The following is a 7,599-nucleotide window of genomic DNA, read 5'->3' as shown; positions in this document are numbered from 1 at the left end:
AGCCCTGCACACACACAATTTACAACCATACATCAAGAATATCCTGGAGAAGGTTACAATAACATGTTTACAACATTAAGAGTTACTGCAAGAACAAGTATATTTAAACTGGTTTTGAAATGTAAGCGTTGTACCTACATGCTGTCGGTCTGAAACAAATGAGTGAAAGTTAGAAGTACGCAAGAGCATTTACAGAGGCAATCATACTATGACATCAATATAGTGCAATGACCTTTACATCACTTTCAAAGATACAGTTTATAAAACAGCAGAATAGAACAGAATAATATAATAATAAATAATAAATAAATAAGTAAAATAATAATAAAGTAGAATAGAATAATATGAACATTATTTGCCTGATGAAGTATAGTTTACTCCATGAACTACATTGTACATGTCATTGTGATGTATTGTGTTTTGCCCGTTGCTCATTTTAATGCTTCCTATGTGTGCCTTTTTTTTTTTGGTCTACTGGGTCATTGTAATATTCATGTGATTTGATGTTGATAACATGTTTAATGATATATATCTGAATATAAAACCTTTTTTTTTTTTTAAAGATAGCACGAGTATGAATCTGAATCTGAATCAGAATCTGAATCAGAATTCTTTTATTTGGCCAAGTATATTTGCACATACAGGAAATTGACTTGGTGAGGTTGGTGCATGAGACATAAAAAACAATATATAAGCAAAATATTAACAAAATAGCAAAAACTAATTTACAAATGTACAAAATAGAACAATAAACAATAAATGATATAGGCTGTGTGAGGCTAAGAGGCAATGAGGCTAGAGGCTGTGAAATGGGTATGGGGCATGTACACTATCAATTAGAATAATTTTAAATAAATATAAATTACACTGTCAGTGCGTGTGTGTGTGTGCGTGTGTGTGTATGTGTGCGTGTGTGTGTGCGCGTGACACATGATATGACTGACTGTGATCTTTTTTCTCATGCACATCCCTGAGACCACGTTTGCAGAAGCCCCACCTGAAGCTACCTCTCTACACCACGCGCTGCAGAGCATGCTTGCCCTCGTTTTCTCGATACGCCCCCACACAAACACACACACACACATCCTGTCACAGAAACACACACACACACGTCCTGTCACAGAAACACATACACGCCCACCACACACACACACATCCTGTCACAGAAACACACACACACACACACACACACACACACACACCCTGTCACAGGCACTGCTTGAGGTGGAAACCACCACAGCCATCTCTGACGCAGGCAACGCAGCACCAGCCCGTTTCTCACGTCTCGACAGAAACCACATCCCGTGGAAATAATAACGCAAAACACCAATGTTATTCCACTCTACTTACCCACTTACTTTCAGCTGTGCAGAAATCATTACATTGTTTTTTTCAGAGAATGGATTGGCCTCTTTACTTCACCACGGCTTTCGTAACCAACGATTCCAACTCCAGCCTGATCAGACTCAACACTTCAGATTAGTCTAGTGAGGGAGAGTTTAAACACAATCACTTTGAGTTTATTTCCAAATCAAATGTGTGCTTTATCATGTAATGCATGTGCTCCTCTGTGGCTCAGTTGGTAGAGCATGGCGCTAACAACGCTTAGGTTGTGGGTTTGATTCCCGCTGGGACCATATACTGTGTACTGAATTGTATGCACTCACTGCAATGTAAGTCGCTTTGGATAAAAGCGTCAGCTAAATGGCATATATATGTAATCATACTATACAGCAAGCAAGACGCATAGGTACTGGTCTGTGCTGTGCTAAATGCTACTACATTCACCAACTACCATAGAAATACATTCCATTAGCATTAGCACCACTATGAAGTGAGACAAGTAGGCCTTAGTTGATGAAATCAGGTCGGCTTCTGCAAATGTGGTCAAAAAGGGCGTGCATGAAAAGACATCACAGTCAATCGTACTAGTACTACTGCTGTCTTTTAAAACATGTTTATATTCAGATACATATTATCATACCCCCCACCACCCTGTCACACACACACACACACACACACATACACACACACAATGCACTAACAGTGTAAGTATAATTACTTAAAATTATTCTAACTTATGTGTAATGCCCCATACCCATCTCACAGCCTCTAGCCTCATTGCCACTTAGCCTCACACAGCCTACAAAAATGTACATTTGTAAATTTGTTATTGCTATTTTGTTAATATTTTGCTATTTTGTAAATTTCTTGTCAATATTTGCTATTTGCTTTTTATGTCCCATGCACCAACCTCACCAAGTCAATTTCCTGTATGTGCAAATATACTTGGCTAAATATAAGAATTCTGATTCTGATTCTGATTAAACGTGTTATCAACTTCAAGTCACATGACTATTACAATGACCCAGTAGATTGACAAAAAAAAAGCCACACAAGTGACAGAAAAAATATTTTACTCCCGGAAGTTTCTCCTCAGAGACACAGAGCTTAAAGTACATAAAATTATTAGTTAGTAAACTTTTACCACTAGAACAACCCAGAGAGTAAACAGGACACAAGGCCGTATCCGACCTGATTCAACTGTACGGCACTTTACAACTGTCATTTACCAGGTCATCTTCCCTTTGATATTGAGCAATGAATAATGCTGAAGAGTGACTGTGAATTTGGAAAAGAAGGTTAATATTGTAATCACAGTAACAAAACACAAGCAGCATTTTGCAGAGGTCTATGATACTCTGTATGAAGTTCTCCGCCTGTCCAATGATGAATAAACTCACAACCAGTCTCATGTAAGTTATATAGAGAGACCCAGATGTTCTAATAACAGAACAGTTGCAAAGTAATCAATTGAAGTGACTCAGGGTCAAATTGAAGACAAAATATAGAATATCTACAGTAAGTGGTTTGATGTGAGTGGAAAACAGGTGTTGTGGATGTGGGCTGTGTGTCTGTGTGTCTGTGTGTGTGTGTGTGTGTGTGTGTGTGTGTGTGTGTGTGTATATATATTTCTGGAGCTCACAGGGTTAGTAATGACAGGTGTGTACCAGACACGTGGGGTTAACTTTCCATTCATTCAGCCGCGTTGGTTCACCATGGAAACTCTGACGCATTACCCCATCAGATTCAGATCTTACCCCATGTTGACCCCATTTCCATCCCCCTAGCAAACATTATCTTCATGACATTGTGTAATCTATATGAACCTGAACTATGAAGTGTATATTTGTATGAGGCTGTCACAGAGAAATGTGAAAAATATATTTCTGTAAAAGTTTGAAAAATATGCATCGTCAACATATTTCTATTAATACAGCCTTGTTGTTATGAATATGTATTGTATATAACATTATTGAACCAATTTGCAGTATATCGATTGTACATCTCACCCACACACAATTGGGTGCACCTTCTCTAAAAACTCAACAGTGAGACAATTTGATGAACAGAATTTCTGTCATTGATTTCAAACATTGTACAGTATGTTTTGGGCCTGTCTGATCCTTGCCCGCTACCTACAGTGTGGTACATTACAGTAGTCTGTAATGAAATGAGCTTCCCACTGCTGTCAGGACTGCAGAGTCATTACCAATCTTCTGCCGTAGATTGACGACCCATCTCTTCAGGCTACATCTTAACGGTCCCTCCTAAAGACCTCTTCACCCCCACTACCCCCCTGTACAAGATTCGCTCCTGTTAATAAAAAAAATCCTTCTAGCATTGTGACTGCCAATGGCCCCTGGTCTGAGCATTGATTACTTTATCTTATGATGGCTGATGGATAGATGATTCACTTACTTAAACAAATGTATTTGCTGTAAGTCGCTTTGGATAAAGGCGTCTGCTGAATGCTATAAATGTAATGTAATGTAGTCTTTGGTCCCAGGGCAGCAAGTCAACAATGCCTTACCTCAGGTAGCCTTTCACGGAGGTACATCAACTGAAAAATGAATGTATTTGACAGTTGGTCCTCCGTGGCTCAGTTGGTCCTTCCGTGGCTCAGTTGGTAGAGCACGGCGCTAACAACACTTAGGTTGCGGCTTTGATTCCCGCTGGGACCATATATACTGAAAGGTACAGTACCAGTCAAAAGTTTGGACACACCTTCTCATTCAATGGTTTTTCTTTATTTTTAAATTATTTTCTACATAGTAGATTAATATTGAAGACGTCAAAACTATGAAGGATCACATATGGAATTATGTAGTAAACAAAAAATTGTTAAACAAACCAGAATATGTTTTATATTTTAGATTCTTCAAAGTAGCCACCTTTTGCTTTGATGACAGCTTTGCACACTCTTGGCAAGGTGTGTCCAAACCTTTGACTGGTACTGTATACTGAAGTGTCTGCACTCACTGCAATGTAAGTTGCTTTGGATAAAAGCTTCAGCTAAATAGCATTTATTATTATGTTAGTTGCATTATCTCCACATTTCCATTCACACTGCCTTGTTGTTATAACATAGGAAGGCATAAAATGATCCAATTTTCAGTGTCTCTCTTACTTGATACTACACACACTTGGGTGTGCTTTCCACAAAGTAATCATTGTGGAAAAATGCTCTAAACAAAAATGTCTGTCACTGAATTCACACATTATATTATATGTGTCGGGCCATTGTCTGACAATTGCCCGCTAGGTTTCTCTACTGGGGGAACTAGTCCCATGTCCCTTACCTCACGGAGTGTTCCATGGTGAGGTTGGAGTCTTCTTGGCAGGCAGCATAGCGTCTTTCAGCATGCTCTGGTACCCTCACCCGGGTTTCCCTGTGGAAAGTGACTGGGACCTTGGGACGGACTGGGACCTCGGGACGGACTGGGACCTCGGGACGGACTGGGACCTCGGGACGGACTGGGACCTTGGCACGGCCTGACACCGATAACGTTGTGATCAATGACAAATGAGGGTTTAGATTAGGGTTAGGGTTAGGGCAAAGCTAGGGTTAAGGTTAGGGTAAGGGCTAGGGTTAAGGTTAGGGTTAGGGTTAGGGTAGTGTTAGGGCTAGGGTTTAGGTTAGTGTTAGGGTTAGAGTTTAGGTTAGGGTTAGGGCAAGGTTAGGGTTAGGGTTAGAGTTTAGGTTAGGGTTAGGGCAAGGCTAGGGTTAAGGTTAGGGTAAGGGTTAGGGTAGTGTTAGGGCTAGGGTTTAGGTTCGGGTTAGGGTTAGCTAAGGGTTAGAGTAAGGGTTAGGGTTAAGGTTATTGTCGTCCTCTGTGGCTCAGCTGGTAGAGCATAGTGCTAACAATGCTTAGGTTGGGGGTTTGATTCCTGCTGGGACCATCTATACTGAAAAATGTATGCACTCACTGCAATATAAATTGCTTTGGGTAAAAGCATCAGCTAAATGTCATAGATTAGGGTTAGGGTTAGGGCAAAGCTAGTGTTCGGGCTAGGATTAGATTCAGAGTACAAGTACTGAGATAACAAAATGTAGTTTGGCATCTAACCAGACATGATATTGTAGTAATATACAATACAATGTAATAAGTATTACAGTATAAATAAATTAATCTAAGTGGGTTAGGGTGATATGTACAGTTGAACAAGGGCAATAAAATATATGATATTGTAGACAGTGCATGGTATTACAGTATAAGGTATTACAGTGAGTATAAGGTTAAGGCTAGGGCTAGGGTTTAGGTTAGTGTTAGGGCTAGGGTTTAGGTTAGTGTTAGGGCTAGGTTTTAGGTTAGGGTTAGATGGGGTTAGGGTAAGGGTTTAGGTTAGGTCAGGGTAAAGGTAAGGGCTTGAGCTAGGGTTAAGGTAAGGCTAGGGTTAGGGTTAGGCTCGGGGTAGGGTTAGGGTAAGTTGGGGTTAAGGTAAGGCTAGGGTTAGGCTCGGGGTAGGGCTAGGGTTAGGGTAAGCTGGGGTTAAGGTAAGGCAAGGGTTAAGGTTAGGGCAAGGCTAGGGTTAAGGTTAGGGTTAGTTGGGGTTAGGGTAAGGGTTTATCTTAGGTCAGGGTAAGGGCTCGGGCTAGGGTTAAGGTTAGGGCTAGGGTTATGAAAAGAGAAGTTTTATGTAAAAGCCACAGAAGCAAAACAAAAAAGACAACATCAAAGAAACACAGGGGATGTCCCCTCAAACAGTGTATCTCGATTGCTTGAGCACAGTTCTTGAAACAGTATTCAACTTTTCAACAGTTAACACATTCCCCTAAACAGTTAACACATTCCCCTAAACAGTTAACACATTCCCCTAAACAGTTAACACATTCGCCAAAACACCACATTTCTTTTGACAACTCTCAAAACTTGTCATACGCACTATGCACTGTAACCCTCAATACATGCCACAAAAGCAAATGAGTGCATCAAAACAGTATCCTTTGTCATCTAGTGAAAAGTTCAAGCCACCATTAATTTCATAATGACACACTGAATAGTAACTACAGTACTGTATTGTACAGTACTGCATAAACATCACTGTGCATTGCAGGTTGGACAACTTTCATTTGAAAATAAAGGTGAAAAACTGAAATAATTTCACTCAGCAGAAAAACGTTATACTATATAGTTCATGCTAGTACTGCACCGATTATAGAAAATATAATATACTGTATGCCTACTATACATATAAATCAAATTCATCAAACATTTTAAGAATCAAGCAGGTAGTCACAACAACAAGACACTGTCACGAACAAACAACATTTCGGCCTACCTGGTCTGTGTCACATGACCAGTAGGTCACAAGTCACATGACCAGTAGGTCACAAGTCACATGACCATGTAGGTCAAACCGTTGTGTGTTTGTACTGTTATTACTGTCTTCCTCATCAGTGGAGCAGCAACACAGTCTGAGCAGACATTCCCTTTATGTATCCCAAGGACCCACTTAACATCTACAGGACCATTCCCCCATTGTGAGGGCTGCCATGCTCCTCTTTATGCAGCTGGCAGCCCTTCATTGGGAGGGTGAGCGGCTGCAAGCAATTAACCTTAACTAGAGCAGCTAATCCACCACGGTGACAGACAGCCACACCATGTAACATTTAATAACAGGGAAAAGGAGGATGTGAGATGCATTTTACTAGCTACACACTCAAGATGCCACACCAGGTAGGGCTTAAGTACGATAGTAGTGACGGTTGGGTGTTTGGACATTGTTGTATCTTGATAGGGGATGCGTTTTTCGGCAAGGTCGTTATTTGTATTGTCTGATTTAGTGCTACTTAATCTGTCGTGTAATTAAAGTTAACATTCAGGGGAGGCTGGTGGAGGCAGAAATCGGTATCAGAGGACAGGCTCATTGTAATGCATGGAGTGGATATCAAGATGCCATTCCTCATCCCATTCCATGCATTACAATGAGTCCGTCCTCCAATTTCTACCTCCACCAGCCTCCCCTGTTGGGAATTTGGACATTGTTGTATCTTCTTGCACTACAGTAAGACTGATAGGACAGGTATTTTTCATCAGGTACATTATCTATACGGTATTGTATGGTTCAGGGCTACTTAATCTGAAGGGTAATGTATGTAGGCCCTTTTCATCATGCATCAACCTGCAACTGTATGAGCTTTATTTCGGGAGTGGGTATTTGTACAGCATTTAAAGTTTCAGTAAACTGCGACTATTCATCATAATCCAGTGATCATGGGGCGTGGGCCGTCCTCTCAGTTAGGATGATTTCCTT

The sequence above is a fragment of the Argentina silus genome, assembly GCF_951799395.1.
Source record: "Argentina silus genome assembly, chromosome: 18".
Lineage (NCBI taxonomy): Eukaryota > Metazoa > Chordata > Actinopteri > Argentiniformes > Argentinidae > Argentina > Argentina silus.
The sequence above is the reverse complement of the archived record's forward strand: the minus strand, read 5'-3'. Positions refer to the sequence as shown.